Here is a 19,165-nt window from a genome sequence, read left to right on the forward strand (position 1 = left end):
CAGGTTCCAAAACATTTTCATCACCCCAAAAGAAAGCCTTATGAGCACTCATTCCTCATTTCTCCTTCCCTCCAGCCTCTAGCAATACCAATTTGCTTTCTGTCCATGGGTTTCCCTATTCTGGATATTTCATATAAATGTTGTCGAGGTTCATCCACTTTGTAACATGTATCATATTCCTTTTTATGGCTGAATAATATTCTATTTTATGTATATACCATATATTGTTTATCCATTCATATGTTGATGGACATTTGAGTTGTTTCTACCTTTTGGCTGTTGTGAATAGTTCTGCTATGAACTTTCATGTACAAGTATTTGGGTATTGGTGTTAATTTTTTTTTTTGAGGTAAAACTTGATTCTTTTAATATAATTTTTTTAAAATTAGAGAAGTTGTAGGTTTACAGAAAAATCATGCAGAAAATACAGAGTTCCCTATCATCCCCCCAGTTATTAACAATTTGCTTTAGTGTAGTACCTTTGTTACAATTGATGAAAGAATATTATAATTGTACTATTAACTATAGTCCATAATTTACATTAGCTGCATATCATATAAATGATATGGCTCTATTATCCAGGATATACAAAGAACTCTTACAACTCAACTACAACAAAAAAGACAAACAACCCAATTTAAAAATGGACAATGACTTGAACAGGCTTTTCTCTAGAGGAGATACACAAATGGCCCCACAGCACATGAAAACATGCTCAACATCATCAGTCATCAGGGAAATGCAAATGAAAACTACGAGAAACATTTCACACCTACTAGGATGGCTCAGACCCTTCAATGAAAGAGTTCAGACTTCAGTTAGAGATATGAATGAGGCAGATCTGGTTAGGACTAAAGCAAATCAGGCCAAAGGGTAAAGGGCAATATTGACAATGTTTTAAAACTTCAACTTCTGTGTAAGACCAAGGGAAGAGATGTTTATTTGTTGCAGGATCTATATTTTCTGTAGCACACTAAATAATTTAACTTGTACGGTCAGTTTATTCAAACACCATAATTACATGGAAATTTGAATAGGAAGTGAGATCTGGTAGGTTCATACAGGTTAGTGTGAAATCTTGATACATCCCAAAGTAATTTGGGCAGAGAATAAAAATGTATTTGAAGTCCCCCTCTGAGGAACTGGAGAAAAATGCAGAAATATTAGACTTCCCCACTTGAGTTATTACTGCTGTTTTTGTAAACGTTGAGGACTACCAATTTGGTAGGCCGAGCCCTCAATCTTGGGGCTGGCCCTCATGAAGCTTGTTACTGCAAAGGAGAGGCTAAGTCTGCTTATAATTGTGCCTAAGAGTCTCCCCTAGAGAAGCTCTTTTGTTGCTCAGATGTGGCCTTTTTCTCCCTAAGCCCACTCAGCAGGTAAATCCACTGTCCTCCCCACTATGTAGGACATGACTCCCAGGAGTGTACATCTCCCTGGCAATGTGGGACATGACTCCCAGGGATGAGCCCAGACCTGGCATCATGGGATTGATAAAATCTTCTGGACCAAAAGGGGAAAGAGAAATGAAACAAAATAAAGTTTCAGTGTCCAAGAGACTTCAAATGGAGACGAGAGGTCGCTCTGGAGGGCATTCTTATGTACTGTATAGATATACCTTTTTAGTCTTTAGTGTATTGGAATAGCTAGAAGGAAATATCTGAAACTATCAAACTGGAACCCTGTGACCTTGACTCTTGAAGACGATTGTTTAAGTATGTGGCTTACATGGTGTGACTTTGTGATTGTGAAAACCTTGTGGCTCATACTCCCTTTATCCAATGTATGCACAGATGAGTAGAAAAATGGGGACAAAAATTAAACAAAAAATAGGGTGGGATGGAGGGATGGAATGTTTTGGGTGTTCTTTTATATTTTTATTTTTATTCTTATTTTTATCTTTTTTTTTGGACCAGTGAAAATGTTTAGAAATTGATTGTGATGAATGCACAACTATATGATGGTACTGTGTACACTCTGGATGATTATATGGTATGTGAGTATATCTCCATAAAACTGAATTTAAAACACAAACAAACCCTTCAGTGGCTCCTCATCTCAAGTAAAACAAAAGCCAAAGCTTTCCAGTGACCTACAAGGCCTTATGTGATCTGACATACACATACCCACCCCCTTACTACTTTGATTATACATCCTATTTCTTTGCCTTTTCTTTTACTCCACTCCAGCCACACTTGCCTCCTTTAACATGCTATTATCCCTTCCCCTTCACCCTGGAAACTCAATATTGGACTTCATCAAAATTAAAAACTTTGGTGCCTCAATGGACACTATCAAGAAAGTTTAAAGATAACTTATAAAATGGGAGAAAATAGTGCTATAATTGCTTATTAGTTCCAGGAGGTTTTTTTGTTGTTGATTGTTTGGGAATTTCCTCAAAGACAATCTTGTCCTCTGTAAACAAAGATAGTTTTATTTATTTCTTCCTTATCTGTTAACCTTTAATTTCTTTTTCTTGTCTTACTGCATTAGCTATGACTTCCAGTATGATGTTAAATAGTGGTGAAAGGAGACGTCCTTGCTTTGTTCTTGATCTTAGAGGGAAAGCATCTCCTTTCTCACCATTAAGTATGATGTTAGCTGTAGGTTTTTTGTAGATGCTCTTTATCAAGTTCAGGAATTTGTCCTCTATTCCTGCTGAGAGGGTTCTTTGTTCTTGTTGTTTCTTGTTTTACCATAAAATGGGTGTTGGATTTGATAAAATGCTTTTCTCCACCAGTTGATATGATCATGTGATTTTTCTTTAGTGTGTTGATGTGGTAGATAACATTAAACATTAATCGATTTTCAAATGTTGAGCCAATCTTGCGTATCTGGACTAAATCACCCTTTGTTGTGTTGTACAATCCTTTTATACATGGCTGGATTTTATTTGTTAGTATTTTGTTGAGGATTTTTTGGTTCTGTGTTCATGAGAGAGATTGGTCTGTAGTTTTGTTTTCTTGTAATGTCTATCTGGTTTTGGTATTAGGGTATCTGGTAGAATGAATTGGGAAGTATTTCCTCTGCTCCTGTTTCCTAGATTGTAGAAATTGGTATGATTTCTTCCTTAAAGGTTTGGTAGAATTCACCAGTGAAACCATCTCAGCCTGGGGCTTTCTTTTCTGGAAGTTCATTAATTATTCATTCAGATTACTTACTACTTATTTTTTCTTAGATGAGTTTTGGTAATTTGTAGCTTTTAAAGAATTTTTCTGTTTCACCTAATTCATCAAATTTGTAGGCATAGAGTTGCTTTTAGTATTCCTTCATTATCCTTTTCATGTCCATGTTTGGCAGGGATGACCTTTTTCATTTCTGATATTAGTAATATGTGTCTTTCCTCTTTTTTTCTTGGTTAGCCTGGCTAGACGTTTATCAATTTTATTGATTTTTTCCAAAAAAACAGATTTTATTTTCATTGATTTTTCTCTATAGACTTCCTGTTTTCAATTTCATTGATTTCTGCTCTAATTTTTATTATTTCTTTTCTTCAGTGTGCTTTAGGTTTAAATTGTTCTTCATTCTCTAGTTTCCTAAGGTGGAAGCTTAGATTATTGATTTTAGATCTTTCTTTTCTAATTTATGCATCCAGTGCTTACAAATTTTTCTCTAAGCACTACTTTTGTTGCATCAAACACATTTTGATAAGTTGTATTTTCATTTTAATTTAATTCAAAATATTAAAAAATTTCTCGAGACTTCTTTGACCCATGTATTATTTATAAGTGTATTGTTTAATTTCCAAATATTTTTGGATTTTCCAACTATCTTTCTCTTACTGATTTCTAGTTTATTTCCATTGTGGTCTGAGAACAAACTTGGTATAACTTTTCTTCTTTTAAATTTGTTAAGGTATGTTTTATGGCCCAGAATTTGGTCTTTCTTGGTGAATGTTACATGAAACATTCAGCCTTAGAAGAATATATAATCTGCTGTTGTTGGATGAATTATTCCATAAATGTCAATTAGATCCATTTAATTGATGATGCTGTTCAGTTCATCTGTATCCTTAAAGATTTTTTACCTGCTGAATTTATGAATTACTGAAAGCAGGTGTTGAAGTCTCCAACATAACGATTGAGTTGTCCATTTCTAATTGCAGTTCCACAAGTATTTGTCTCATGTATTTTTATGCTGTCTTTTTAGGTACATACATGTTAAGGTTTGTTATGTCTTTTTGGAAAATTTATTATGTAATGCCTCTCTTTACCCCTGATGATTTCACTTGTTCTGAAGTCTGCTTTGTCTGAAATTAATGTAGCTACTCCAACCTTCTTTTGATTAGTGTTAGCATGGTATCTTTCTCCATCCCTTTACTTTTAACCCATCTGTGTCTTTATATTTAAAGTAGGTTTCTTGTAGAGAGCAAATAGTTTGGGGTCTTATCTTTTAATCTCCTCTTTAGTCTGTCTTTTAATTGGTGTTTTTACACCTTGTACATCTGAAATGAATAATGATATAGTTAAATTGATATCTATCGTGTTTGTAATCGTTTTCTATTCATTTTACTTGTTTCTTTTATTAATCATCTCCCTTTTCTACCATCACTTTTTGAAATTGAGCATTTTATATGATTCCATTTTATCTCCTCTCTTAGCATATCAGGCATACTTCTTTATACACCTTTTAAAAGTTGTTGCCCTAGAGTGCTAGAGTTTGTAATACATTTACAGCTGATCTAATCCTTTCTGTTCTTTATACCACTGCTAGCCTTCATTTCACTTAACTCATCTACAATCACTCAATACATTGTTACTTTTATTACTTTGAATAGTTATCTATTAGGTCAATTAAAGAATGAGAAAATTAAAAAAAAATAATTTTACCTTCATTTAGTCCTTCTCCAATGTTCTTCTTTTCTTTATATAGATCCAAAGTTCCGACCTATATATCATTTTCCTTCTCTCTGAAGAATTTCTTTTAACAGTGTCTTGCAGGACATATCTAGTGATGATAGATTCCCTAAGTCTTTGTCTGACAAAGTCTTTATTTTTCCCTCACTTTTAATTAATTAATTAATTTAATGCAGTATTATTGAGATGTAGTCACACAATACAAGCTATCCATTGGCTCACAGTTATCATCACAACCCCATGATCAATTTTACAACGTTTTCATTACTCCAGAAAAAGAAATAAAAATAAAAAATAAAGCCCAAATCCTCCCATTCCCCTTACCCCCCCCCCCCCATTATTGATCCACAGTATTGGTGTAGTACATTTGTTACTGTTGATGAAAGAGTATTAAATTATTACTGTTAACTATAGTGCATAGTTTGCAATAGGCACATTTTTTTCCCATAAACCCCTCTAATATTAACTCCTTATAATAGTGTTATACATTTGTTCTAGTTCATGAAAGAGCTTTTTCATATTTATACAGTTAATCATGGCATTGTCTACCATGAGATTCACTGTGTTATACATTCCAATGTTTTAACCTCTGACTTTCCTTCTGGTGACATACATGACTTTAAACTTCCCCTTTCCACCACATTCACACACCATTCAGCACTGTTAATTATTCTCACAATAACTTACTACCATCACCTCTGTCCATTTCCAAACATTTATGTTCAACCTAGTTAAACATTTCTGCATGTATTAAGCAACCACTCCCCATTCTTTAGCCTCATTCTGTATCCTGATATTATATGCTATATTTTATGTCTTCATTTACATGTTCGTTCATTTCAATGAGATCATACATTATTTATCCTTTTGTGTCTGACATATTTCACTTAATGTCAAGGTTGATCCATGTTGACGCATGTTTCAGGACCTCATTCCTTCTTACCACTGGCTGAATAATATTCATCATATGTATATACCATGTTTTGTTTATCCATTCATCTATTAATGGACACTTGGGTTGTTTCCAACTATTCGCAATTGTGAATAATGCCACTATAAACATAGGTGTGCAGATGTCTGTTTGCGTCCCTGCTTTCAGATTTTCCAGGTATATCGCAAGTAGCAGGATTGCCAGGTCGTAAGGCAGCGCCATACATAGCATTCTGAGGAACCGACAAAACATCCTCCACAGCAGCTGTACCATTTTAGATTCCCACCTGTAGTGAATAAGTGTTTCAATTTCTCCACATCCTTTCCAACACTTGTAGCTTCCTGCTTGTTTAATGTGGCCACTCTAATGTGTGTGAGATGATACCTCACTGTGGCTTTGATTTGCATTTCCCTAGTAGCTGGTGAAGCTGAACATCTTTTCATGTGTTTCTTAGCCATCTGTATTTCCTCTTTGGAAAATTCATGTATTTTGCCCATTTTTATATTGGGTTGTTTGTCTTTTTATTGTTGAGCTGTAGGATTTCTTTATATCTTCTGGATATCAAACCCTTATCAAGGTTTCCAAATATTTTCTTCCATTGAGTTGGTTGCCTTTTCACCATTTTGACAAAGTCCTTTGAAACACTGATGTATTCGATTTTGAGGAGTTCCCATTTAACTATTTTTTTCTTTCATTGATTGTTCTTTGGGTGTAAAGTCTAAGAAACTGCCCCCTATCAATAGATCTTGCAAATGGTTCCCTACATTTTCTTCCAGGAGTTTTTATGGTATTGGTTCTTATATTTAGGTCTTTGGTCCATTTTGAGTTAATTTTTTGTATAGAGTGTGAGATAGGGTTCCTCTTTCAGTCTTTTGGTTATGGGTATCCAGTTGTCCCATCTTTTTACTTTCAACCTGTTTGTATCTTTGGATCTAAGGCAAGTCTCTTGTAAACAGATTATAGATGGATCATGTTTTTAAATCCATTATGCCAATCTGTGTCTTTTGATTGGGGAGTTTGATCCATTAACATTCAAAGTTATTGCTGTAAAGGCAGTCCTTAATTCAACCATCTTATCATTTGTTTTTGTTTTTGTTTGTTTGTTTTGTTTTGTTTTGTTTTTTGGTCCAGCCTATTTTTTTCTCTCTTTTCATCCTGTACGTTACCCTTATTAATACTCTTCAATTCTTTGCCCTCTTCCATACTTCTTTCTCCTGTTTTTTCTTTTCAGCTGGCACTGCTCCCTTCAGCAGTTCTCTTAGGGCCAATCTCTTATTAATGAACTCTCTCAGCTTCTGTTTATCTGTGAATATTTTAAACTCTCCATCACTTTTGAAGGAGAGCTTTCCTGGATAGAGAATTCTTGACTGGCAATTTTTCTTTTTCTGTATCGTAAATATGTCATACCACTGCCTTCTCGCCTCCATAGCATCTGATGAAAAATCAGCACCTAGTCTTATTTGGCTTCCCTGGTATGTGGTGAATTGCTTTTCTCTTGCTGTTTTCAGAATTTTCTCCTTCTCTTCACCATTTGACAGTCTGATTTGTATGTGTCTTGGAGTGGGTCTATTCAGATCTATTCTGTTTGGAGTACGTTGATCTTTTTGGGTTTGCATACTTATGTCTTTTATAAGGGTTGGGAAATTTTCAGCCATTATTTCTTTGAATATTTTTCTTGGCCCTTTTCCCTTCTCCTTCTGGGACACCCATGGCACATATGTTTGTGCACTTTGTGTCAACAATCAATTCCCTGAGACTGCTAAAATTTTTCCATTTTTTCCCTCCATCTCTTTTTTTGTCTGTTCAAATTTGGTTGATCTGTCTTCTAGCTTGCTGATTCTTCTGCCTCTTCAAATCTGTTGTGTGTCTCCAGTATATTTTTAATTTCATCTACAGTGTCTTATTTTGATAAGATCTATTATTTTTCTATGTATTCTTTATGCTCTTCAAGTGTGTTCTTAATACCCTTTATATCTTTATACACATTTTCCTTCATTTCTTTGAATTGATTCAGAAGATTTGTTTGCACATCTTTGGTTGTTCCAGATCTGTGTCTCCTCCAACTTTTTTATTTGTTCCTTTGACTGGGACATTTCTTCTTGAGTTTTAGCATGCCTTGTGCATTTTTGCTGATATCTCGTCATCTGATTATCTTGATGGGTCTATTCTGAAGATTGATTTCTCTCTCTTGTTTAGGACTTAGTTATTGCCTGGGTTTGTTTTAGGGCACTGATTTGCCAGTTGGGTCATATTTCTCAGCCAAAAGAGGGCCGGGTACCTTTGTAGGGGTTGCAGACCAGCTCTGATGGGCCTAGGATAGGGTCTGGGAAGGCTCTGAAAAGCCCTGCAGTTTTCACCTGCATTTTCCAGACTGCCTATCAGATGGTGATGTTCAGTGACTTAATTATCCACAGAAGCTGTTTACCTCCTGGAACCCTACAGCATCTGACTGGGTGGGGCTAGAACTGTGGGGTTCTTGTGCCCTCACTTCACTGGCCAAAGTCTGGCTCAATGTGGGGCTATGTCCCATGGTTTATGTGTGGCGGAGGATTTCCCCAGCTGCCCCAGTCTGCAGCTATCCCCTAGGCAAGGCTCTGGCTGCTCACTGCTATTTCCATCAAGGGTGGGAGGTGGGCACCAGAACCGATGGCTGGAAATACAGTCTCTGTCTATGTTTTCTATGTGTTCATCCCTCACTTACCTAGGCCTTGAAGTGTCCTCCCCTGTCTCCTGGATCCCCAAATGGTTGATTCAGATAGCTTCTGCCTGGCTACTTCCTGCTTTGGGGAAAAATTCTGCCATTCCCTCCCTGATCCTCCATTTTGGAAACACCTCCTTTTTGCCCTTCTATATTCTGCCCTCTCCAGCCCCTTAAATCCTGTTATGGGTCCCTTTCGGCCTGGTTCTCTGTGTCCTGATACAAGTGTGGATCTGACTCACTACTGTGAGACATTTTATAGTCTGTGTCCCCAGTGGGAGGTAGAAGGGATCCTGGGTGCTTCCTCTGGGACTGAGCTTCATGGGACTGAGTGAGGGGGAGGGGAGAAGACTGGCCAGTCCAGGTCAGAAGTTTCCTACCTGTTATTTTTCTCTTTCTTCAATTCAGCATTTGTGGTATCCTTTTTCTAGGCTATACCTTACTTCAGAGTTCTTAACAAGTTAGAATTGTCCTTTTTTTCCGCCCCCCCCCACTGAATCTCTGGGGAGAGGTTTTCAGTAGCTGTTTATGTTGCCATCCTGATGATGTCACTCCTCTCACCCATTTTTTATAACCAAGGTGACTGGCTTCAAAGACTTAGGAGCCTCTCCTTTAATTTTGAAGGATAGTTTTGCTGGATAAAGACTTCTAGGTTGGTTCCCCCTGCCCCATCACTTAAAAATTTCTTTCTATTGTTTTCTTGCTTGCATGGTTTCTTACAAGAAATCAGATGTAATTCTTATTCTTGATCCTCTATAGGTAAGGTGTCCCCCAGTCCCACCCAACCCCAGCTTCTTTTAAGATTTTCTTTGGTTTCTTTCCATTTTAATGTGATGTGCCATGAGGTAGATTTTTGGGGGGTATTTATCCTGCTTGGCTTTCTCCAAGATTCCTAGATTTGTAGTTAGGTGTTTGTCATTAATTTGGGGAAATTCTCAGCCATTATTACTTCAAATATTTCTTCTGCTCCTTTCTCTATTTCTTTTCCTTCTGTTATTCTAATTATATGTATGGCACACCTTTTGTATTTGTCCCATAGTTCTTGGATATTTTTTCCCCCAGTCTTTTATCTCTTTGCATTTCTGTTTGGAAGCCTCTATTGACATTTCTTCAAACTCCCTGATTCTTTTCTTGGTTGTGTCCAATCTACTGATGAGGCAATAAAGACATTCTTCATTTTGTTAAAGTGGTTTTTGAGTTTCCATCTCTCTGCTTATATTACTTTTCTGGTCTTGCCTGCTGTCTACTTTTTCTGTAAATCTCTTTACATATTAATCATAGTTATTTTAAGTTCCCTATGTGGTAATTCCAAAATCTGTGTTATATCTGAGTGTGGTTCTGATGCTTTCTTTGTTTTTTAGCTTGCCTTGTATGTTTTTTTGTTTGTTTGTTTGTTTTGTTTTGTTTTCTTCTTTGAAAGCCAGACATGATGTATCAGGTAATAGGAACAGAGGTAAATAGGCCTCTAGTGTGAGGTTTTACATTAATCTGACTAAATGGGTTGTGTTTAATGTTTGCTATAATTGTAGGTGTCAGAGGCTTCAATTTCCTCTGGTGTCTGTTGGGTTTTTTTGTTTATTTTCCTCCCCTGTTCTCTTTGGGTTTCCCTAAGAACTCCTCCTTAAATAGACTCTGTAACTTCTGATTCTGTAATCCACTGTTATTAAACTAAAGCCCTGTTAACAGGATAGTGATAGTGTGGGATGGGGGAGGGGATCACATTGTATACATAATCATGTGATTAAATCTCAGTCTTGGTGGACATGAGTTGTGGGCAGTAACTTTCAGAAGCCTTTCTTTACCACCACCACCCACCCCACCCCAAGGTGACACAGAAGACTGTAGGGGCTGTAGTGGGCTAATTGTCTTCTCTGGACAGATAAGGCTGTGATAAAGATTCCACTTGTGTGTTGACCTTTGTTATGGAGAATGTTCTGGGCTTATTTCAAAATGGTTACTTTTTCCCTGGGCATATTTCAGAGTGGTTACTTTTTCTCCTCTCCCTGCTCAAGAGGGGAGGAGATTTTTCTTGGATCTTCACAGTCAGAACCTGGTAAGGTTCCTGGAGGTAAAGCCACAAGAGTGTGGAGGTCCTCCTTAGACTGGGCTCCCAGGACTTCTCACTCTCAAGCTAGTCACATTAAGACTCCAGCAATTCGTCAGAATTACCCTTTTAAGTGCTCCTACCAGTGTACAGTTCAGCCGCATCTGCTCCAGGTAAGCTGGTCTTGACTGTAGTTCACTGTGTTTGCCTGTCTCTCCAGATTTCAGGGTATAGTTTTGCCCTGTGACCTCAGTTATCTGATGGGTCTAAGAAAAGCTGTTGATTTTTCAATTTGTTCTGCTTTTTTCTTGTAAGGACAAGAGCAACAACTACCATGCTCTTTACATGTCAGAGCTGAAACTGCAAGTCCTACATTTATATTTTTAAATTGGAAATATCTTGTCCAGTTTAAAAATAATATTCAGCAAGAGGTTTTTAACTTTCCTACAAGCCATTTGCTTTGCTGAGATGACTCATTCTGTTATTTTCATCCCTTTGAATTGCAAATCTGTATATTCTCACGTGCTTAATAAAACCTTTTTCGGAACAAAATATTTGTTCTGAAAATTCAAGACCTTTTAGTTCTAGAAAATCATTAATAACTTTGCCCCAAGTTAACTAGAATTATTACACCTGGGGATTCTTTTCTTTAACTTTCACTTGTTATTATTTCACCTCACTTATTTTTGAAGAAGTTAACTCAATTTTCTAAGACACTCTGAAATCTCTAGAGACTAAGCACTGTTTAAATTTGAAAAACTAATAAGAATATATGCAGAACTCTTATGCTGGCAATGACTTGCTTTCAGTTAACATTGAAAAATGTATTAATTATAAATTATAACTGTTAGGGACTTTCAGCATCTGTGCGATAGGGGGCAGTTTGGCTACAATGTCCTATTTAAGCAACTGAGAAAGTACTGTGTGTGCTTTAAAGGCTTATAATTTGATTACTTCTAAAAGGTTACATTTTGACAGGGTTCAGTTCTTATCCTTGGATAACAGTTGCAGCCAACTTCAGGTGATTGAGATGTTGTAAATTATATTAGGCTTGACCTTTTTTTAGGTTTCATTTTAAGAAGATTCTTTTAGAATACTAACTCACATTTCTTCTAAAATGATGACTTGATGTTGTATTGAAAGGATTTTTTCTGGAAATTATTTTTTCTCATGTAATAATCAATTAGCTTTGATCTGTTTTAAGATAAGATCCCTTTGTCTAGCATGCTCTGAAATAGAGGCATAAATCTTTTCCTGTGCTTTTGTTTAGAGAAATCTGGGCTGCAGCGAGGACATATATAAAGAACAGCAAGTCTTTAGTAGTGGTGCAGTTAATATATTGCATGCCAAGCCAAATTCCTCTCACCTTTAATAGATTAGTGGGTGGTATCAGTAATGCTCCTCCTGAAAATGTATTACAACTCTTGACATATTGTAATGATATCCTAGAAGAAAACCCACACGAATGAACACAGTGTGTCAGCTTATTCATATTAACCAACAATTCAGCTGAAGATAGATTGCCCATGTTCGATAAATAAATATTTAAATTAGAACCCCTGTTGTTCATGACCTGACCTCCAATCCTGATAACGGGGGAGCAGTGGTTCTTCTTTTGTCTTGATCTTGCTACTTCATGCTACCTGGGATGGCAGCTATCCTTGGAAAATGCCATTCCATTCACCAAAACATTCAGGATCACAGATCCAGAATTCAGTGTCTATTCCCTTCTCCAGAGACTCTCAGGACAAAGTCAACTGTTCTTGACATCCTCTTTTACTTTTTGTTACTACCAAAACTCTCTGGCCATCTGTTATCACCAGAATCCTCATCCCTGTAGTGTTCCATACATCCTTATATCTGATCTGGTCATCCTCCCCCAACCCTTCCACTCTCCCCTAGAGCTCCTGATCTATCAGTAACTTTTCCTGTCATCTCAGTCTTGCCCCAGCTACCCAGTTTCTCTTGCTTTTTGCCCCTGCGCTTCCCTGATGCTTCTAGGTGGGACACCTGAAGTAGCCCACAACCACAGCCACAGTCTCATACCATGCTGCCTCTTCCTTTGCCCACTACCTTAGAACCATACTGTCTGCCTTGAATAGAGGCGGTTCTTGAATAAAGGGAGTTCTCCCCTCTTTCAAACCCTTGCACAGGCTACTTCCTTCACCTGCAGCAATTTTCCTACTCTTTGCCTTGCTGACTCTGTCCTGTCTGGTCTGGGTTTCCTCGCGTTATTCCCTGATCACTGTCTCCTATTCGTTTCCTTCTTGACACTTATTTAAATTTGTAATTGTGTGCACTTGTTCATTTAGCCTTTCTCATTGATTCTGAGTTGCATATTTTATTTTCACGTTTCCAAAATTAGAATGCATCTTACACTGAAAACCTTGATTTCTTTCTGAGTGGTTAGTAAAATAATGGTGTATTTTATTATTTGTGTTAGAATCAATTAAATACCATACTTTTAATTATGTTTCCCCCATCTGATTATAAGTTTTACAAGTACAGGAATTATGTCTGTTTCACTCACCAGTAGCAGCCAGTGCCTAGTACAGTACCTGGCTTCTAATAGTCACCTAATAAATAATGGTTGAATGAATATACTATTCATTTGAGAAAGGCTGGCCCTGATACTTCTGAAGGTAAATCAATCAACATAAGAGTATTGATTGTTATTTCCATTTCTGTCTTTGAGGCATTATTTCCAGAGTTTGCTTTATTCTGGGATTGAAGGAGACCTTTAGATTTGTTTATTTTATTCCCCCATTTTTATAACTTGCCCCCTTTGAGATACATGTATGTTCTTATTTAAGAGTATTCACTCACCATGTATAAAAATGAATCCACCTTTGCTTTTATCAGGCCTCTGTGATTTGTTTTCATTAGGGGGAAGGAATGAGGAGAGTACAAAACAGCAGTGGATGGTTATAATTTAAATAGGATAGTTTTGAGTGCTTGAACTTACTTTTTCATTTTACTTCATCCTCCAAGGAGTGCAGTCACTTGGCATGCCTACTTCACTTCTTTTAAGCGAAAAGAACAGCCCCCAGGCAACGTGAGTGATTGGAATGCCTTAGGCCAACTCCTGGACAAGGTTCAAGCCTATTCTACTGCTGAAGGGAAGGTGTGGCTCTCAGTCCTTTTCATTTGCGGAATCCTGCTACTGGGGATAGCAGTTGAGTCAGCCTGGGATGATGAGCAGTTTGCCTTTCGTTTTAACACTCGACAACCAAGCTGTGAAAACATCTGCTATGATAAGTCCTTCCCAATCTCTCACGTGCGCTTCTGGGTCCTACAGATCATATTTGTGTCTGTACCCACACTCTTGTACCTGTCTCATGTGTTCTGTGTGTTGCGAAAAGAAGAGAAGTTGAACAAGAAAGAAGAGGAACTCAAAGTTGCCCAAACCAATGGTGTCGACATGGAGATGCACTTGCAGGAAATTGAAATAAGGAAGCTTAAGTATGGTATTGGAGAACACGGGGAGGTGGTAATGCGGGGGAGCCTACTGCGGACCTACATCCTCAGCATCTTCTTCAAGTCTGTCTTTGAGATGGCCTTCTTGCTGATCCAGTGGCACCTCTATGGATTCAGCTTGAGTGCATTTTACACTTGCAAAAGAGAGCCCTGCCCACATCAGGTGGACTGCTTCCTCTCTCGCCCCATGGAGAAAAGCATCTTCATCATCTTCTTGCTGGTGGTGTCCTTGATGTCTCTCACTTTGAACATCATTGAGTTAGTCTATGTTGTCTTCAAGAGCATTAAGGATCGTGTGAAGGGACAGAGTGTTCCTTACCAAGCTTCAATTGATCTACAGAACCTCTCCACAGATGGACTATCTCCAAAATATGCTTATTTCAACAATTGCTCCTCACCAACTGCTGTGCTGTCGTCCATGTCTCCTTCCAGGGACAAGCCGGGGACTGGAGACAAAATAGTTCTTCCTGCTGCAATTACAACAAACAAGGAAGTGAGAAAAAACCGGGCTAATTGTACTGCATAGCTAAATCAAATGGGGTAGTCAGGAAGCACCATCTCTAACTCCTATGCACAGCCTTTTGATTACTCTGATGATAACCAGAATTCTGAATGAACTAGCTGCTGGGTACAAACTGCAGCCACTAGCCATGTGGACCAGCAGTCTTCCGGCAGAGCAAGTAGTCCTACCAGTATTAGACCTCAGCCTGATGACCTAGAGCTCTAGATTCATGCTTGAAATAATTAAGATTCCATTCAGTTGTGAAAGAAAACAAAAGTGCAGTAGAAAGTGCACCTTGGTTCCAGTGGAGGTGATACTCAACAACCTTGTCTTGAGGCTTGGCAGATGCAAAGACCTTAGAATACCAGGGTTCTTTTGGAGGTGCCTGGGATAGGAGGCTGGAAAGAGAGAGATTAAGGGATGTGCACGTTGGTATTTAAAGTAATTGATTCAAAGAGCTTAAATTCTAAATAAAAGTTGCATTAGGTGATGCATAGGTAAGAGCTTTTTCTCCACCATTCTCCCCTAGTATGGTTCTGTGTATGTGAAAGAGTGAGTGATATTTGTAGCTAAATTTGTTTTATCAAGAAATTGAAATAACTTTTGACCAGAAAAAATAATTCCTGAACTTTTTTTTTTTTCACAAATGAAATACCTGGGACCATCCTTTTATCCCTGCTAAAACATTCCCTTGTTAAAATTTGCACCTTGAAAGTAAGATTTTTAGGCCTAATCCTCCAGGCGTCAATGGACTTGTGCTACTATACTTTTTATCCTTAGTATCAGTTAAATGTTCAGACAAGGCCCACAGAAAAAGACTTTCCATGCATTTGCAAATCTCAGGCAGTCATGTATACTTTTTTTTTTTATATCCACTTGCATCATACCATTAACATCACTTCATTGTCATCATTCCTTGATTCCTCTTCATGTTTATTTAATCGTTTTTGTAAGCTCTTTTAAAACAGTTTGGATATCACTTGTCATTCTTTGAGTTAGAATCAGGGAGACAAGCCCTGCACAATATTTAACAATCACTTCTTGGTGTATGTGTATGTAGGAGTATGTTTTACTTGCCATGTATTGGTATATGCAGATACAGTCTTAAACTCATTAACATCGATTTTTAAATAATGCATAAACAGTGTTCAAGTTTGAGCCTTTCTCATGGGTTTTGTGTTATGGGCAAGAATGGTGTTAACATTACATAATTCCTTCTATGAAAGTAAGACTTTTTTTCCTCTCCCATGTATTCTATTAGGGATTCTGGTTCTGTTAATTATGGTTAGTTTCTCTCCGCCCCCCCCCCCCCTTCTTTAGAATATAGCAGTGATGCTATTCCTGACAAGAATGATTTCCTTTTTCTGAAATGTAATCACTGATACTTGATTGATAGAATTTTAGTACTGGAAACAGGCTTTAGTTGTTAATGTGAAAGACTTAAATGCTTAGAGCTGGGCTATTAAATGTCCTTACATGTATTTTGCAATAACTGATATTTCTTGGCTTTACCCTGCTTAATACACATTAATTCAGAAAGTGTATTCTGTTATGAGTTTGACGATCGGTCTTTTGGGGTGACCAGTTACTTTGATGTTTGTACTAAGATTTAATTTGGAATGCAAGAGAGAGTTAAAGAGGTTTAAGTAGCACACATGTAACTACTTTATTTGAAATGTATACTAAAGAAATCTACCAGTTTCTTCAGATGCCTTTTTTAAGCTCTTCCCAGATGTGGTGAAAATGCTAACTTTCATACCTTTATTCTTGCATAACAGCTATAGAAACGGTTTTGTACAATGAGAAATACTAATTTGTTTGATATTCCATGTTAAGCTACTGTCATGTTCAACTTTATTGCATGCATTGTAGACCTAGTCCACCAGATCATTTGTTCCTGATAGTATTATTTAGTCAATAAAGTTTCAAGAGAGCAACCCCTGTGTCTGCTTCCCCTGGGAGTTTCTGGGTGCACTGGTCTTTCCTAGTCTTTTGAACTGTTTGTTGGTATACACCTTAATTTAAGCAGGATACCCTAGAATCAAGAGTTTTAGAAAGGAAGTTGTGGTGACTACGTTACAGAAGACTTTAGTAATAACATCTTTAATTATTTGTACCAGGATCCACAGATATACCTACTACTTCCACGTGTGCATAAAACAAAAACGTTGCTTCTTTTTTCTTTGTGACCACTCTAATCTTTCTCAGAAGCTTCCTCCCACCCCACGGGCACTGGGGGAAGAAGTGGGGGACAACTTAAATGTTAAACCTGCCACTCCGTAGCATCTTTTGCTAATGGTATAAACAGTCTCTTTTGGAAATTCCAGTCTCTTGGGTAAATGAAGAGTCTTTCACATTTCCTTTTTACAGCCCTTTTGTGAGGAATAATCAGTTATTTACTAATGGAGTATGTGTGCCTGTTGGGCACTGCAAAACTTCCTAAACCTTGGAATCAGATTGGTCACTGTCACCCTCACTCCCTGTTTCACATTGATTTTCATATGTAGCTTGCTTTTTTTGAAAAACTTAGTATTTTGAGATAATTGTAGATTCACATGCAGTTGTAAGAAATACAGAGATCCTGTATACCCTTCACCCAGCTTCTTCTAATAGTAACTTCTTGTATAACTATTCTAATATCACAACTATTAAACTGACATTGCTGCAATTCATTGACCTTACTCAGATTTCATCAGTTTTACATATACTCATTTGTGTGTATGTGTGTACTTAGTTCTATGCAGTTTTATCACAAGTGTAGATTCATGTGACTACCATAGTCAAGATACAGAATGGTTCTATCATGAGGATCCCTCGTGTCATCTTTTTATAACCATAGCCACATCTCTCCCTTCCCCACTCCCTAACCCCTGGCAACCACTCATCTTTTCTTCATTTCTATAATTTTGTCATTTCAAGAATGCTTTTTAAATGGAATGACACAATGCATAACCTTTTGATATTGACTTTGTTCACTCAGCTTAAATCTCTTGAAATCCATCCAAGTTGTGTGACCTGATAATTTGTTCCTTCCTTCCTTCCTTCTTTCTTTCTTTCTTTTTTTTTTTTTCTTTCTGAGTAATATTCTGTGGAATGGAGGTACTGCAGTTTATTCACCTGTTGAAAGACGTTTGGGTTTTTCCAGGTTTGGGCTATTATGAATAAAGCTGCCATGAATATTCATATATAGGTTTTGTGTAAACATAAGTTTCATTTCCCTGGATAAATGCCAAAGAGTGCAGTTGCTGCGTTGTATGGTAGCTATGTGTTTAGTTTTGTAAGAAAATGCCTGAGTCTTCCAGAGTGACTGTACCATTTTACATTCCCATAAGAAATAAGTGAGTGATCCTCTTTCTCCACATCCTCAACAGCATTTGGTGGTGTCACTATTTTTTATTTTGGCAGTTCTAGTAGGTGTGTAATGAACCTCATTATAGTTTAAGTTTGCATTTCTGTAATAGTTAATGATATTGAGCATCTTTTCATTTATTTGCTATTTGTATATCCTCTGGTGAAATATCTGTGTCTTTTGTTCATTTTCTAATGGGATTTTTTGTTTTATTACTGTTGAGTTTAGGGAATTCTTTATTCTAGATTCAAGTATTTTATCAGATACATGGTTTGAAAATATTTTCTCCCATTCTGTAGCTTGTCTCTTCATCTTAACCAGGGTCTTTTGCAGAGCAAAATATTTTAATTTTGATGAGGTCCAACTTATCGTTTTTTCCTTTGATGGATTGTGCTTTTGGTGTCAGGTCTCAGAACTCTTTGCTTAGCCCTAGTTCCCAAAGATTTTTCTATGTTTGTTTCAGAAAGTTTTACAGATTTAGATTTTGCATTTAAGTCCATGCTCTGTTTTGAGTATATTTTAGGTAAGATGTGAGATTTAGGTCGGAGTTCATTTTTTTTTTCCCCACCTATGAATGCCCAACTGTTTCAGCACCATTCATTGAAAAGTCTATCCCTTCTCCACAGAATTCGCTTTGTACTTTTGTCAAAAATCAGTTGGGCATATTTGTGTGATTCTGTTTCTGGGTTCTCTGTTCTGTTCCATTGATGTATTTGTCTATCCCTCTGCCATTATCACACTGCTGGATAATTGTACATAGCTATTTAGTAAGCCTTGACTTCAATAGATTGATTCCCCCTACTTAGTTCTGCTCTTTAAAAATTTTGTTAGCTGTTCTGGGACATGTTCCTTCCCACTGAAATTTTAGAACAAGTTTGTCTATGTCTACGAAACACTTGGGATTTTGATTGGAGTTGCATTAAACTTGTTATCCATTTGGGAAGAACGGACATCTTTATTTTGTTGAGTCTTCTATTCCCTAAACATGGTAAGTTTCTCTGTCTATTTAGGACTTAGATTTCTTTCAGCAACACTTTGTAATTTTCAGGATACAGATCCTGTACATATTTTGTTTGAGTTATACTTAAATATTTCATTTTTCTTGGAGAATTATAAATGGTATTCTGTTTGTAATTTTGGTGTCTACATGTTTGTTGTTTGTATATAGAAATATGATTGATTCTTGTGTTGATCTTGTATCCTACAACTTTGCTGAACTCACTTATATTCTAGTTTTGTAGATTCCTTCGAGTTTTCTACATAGACAATCACGTCACCTGTAAATAGTGTCAAATCTTATTATTTCTT

The 19,165-nt window shown here is 37.0% G+C and overlaps 1 protein-coding gene and 1 pseudogene across 6 annotated transcripts in view; both read left to right on the forward strand.

The window, feature by feature from the left end:
- Positions 1-19,165, forward strand: part of CDKL5 (cyclin dependent kinase like 5) — a 163,001-nt gene that overhangs the window by 14,655 nt on the left and 129,181 nt on the right. The gene's annotated exons all lie outside the window — the stretch shown is intronic.
- LOC119523964 lies at positions 13,492-17,345 on the forward strand (annotated as a pseudogene).

The sequence above is a fragment of the Choloepus didactylus genome, chromosome Y, assembly GCF_015220235.1.
Source record: "Choloepus didactylus isolate mChoDid1 chromosome Y, mChoDid1.pri, whole genome shotgun sequence".
NCBI lineage: Eukaryota > Metazoa > Chordata > Mammalia > Pilosa > Megalonychidae > Choloepus > Choloepus didactylus.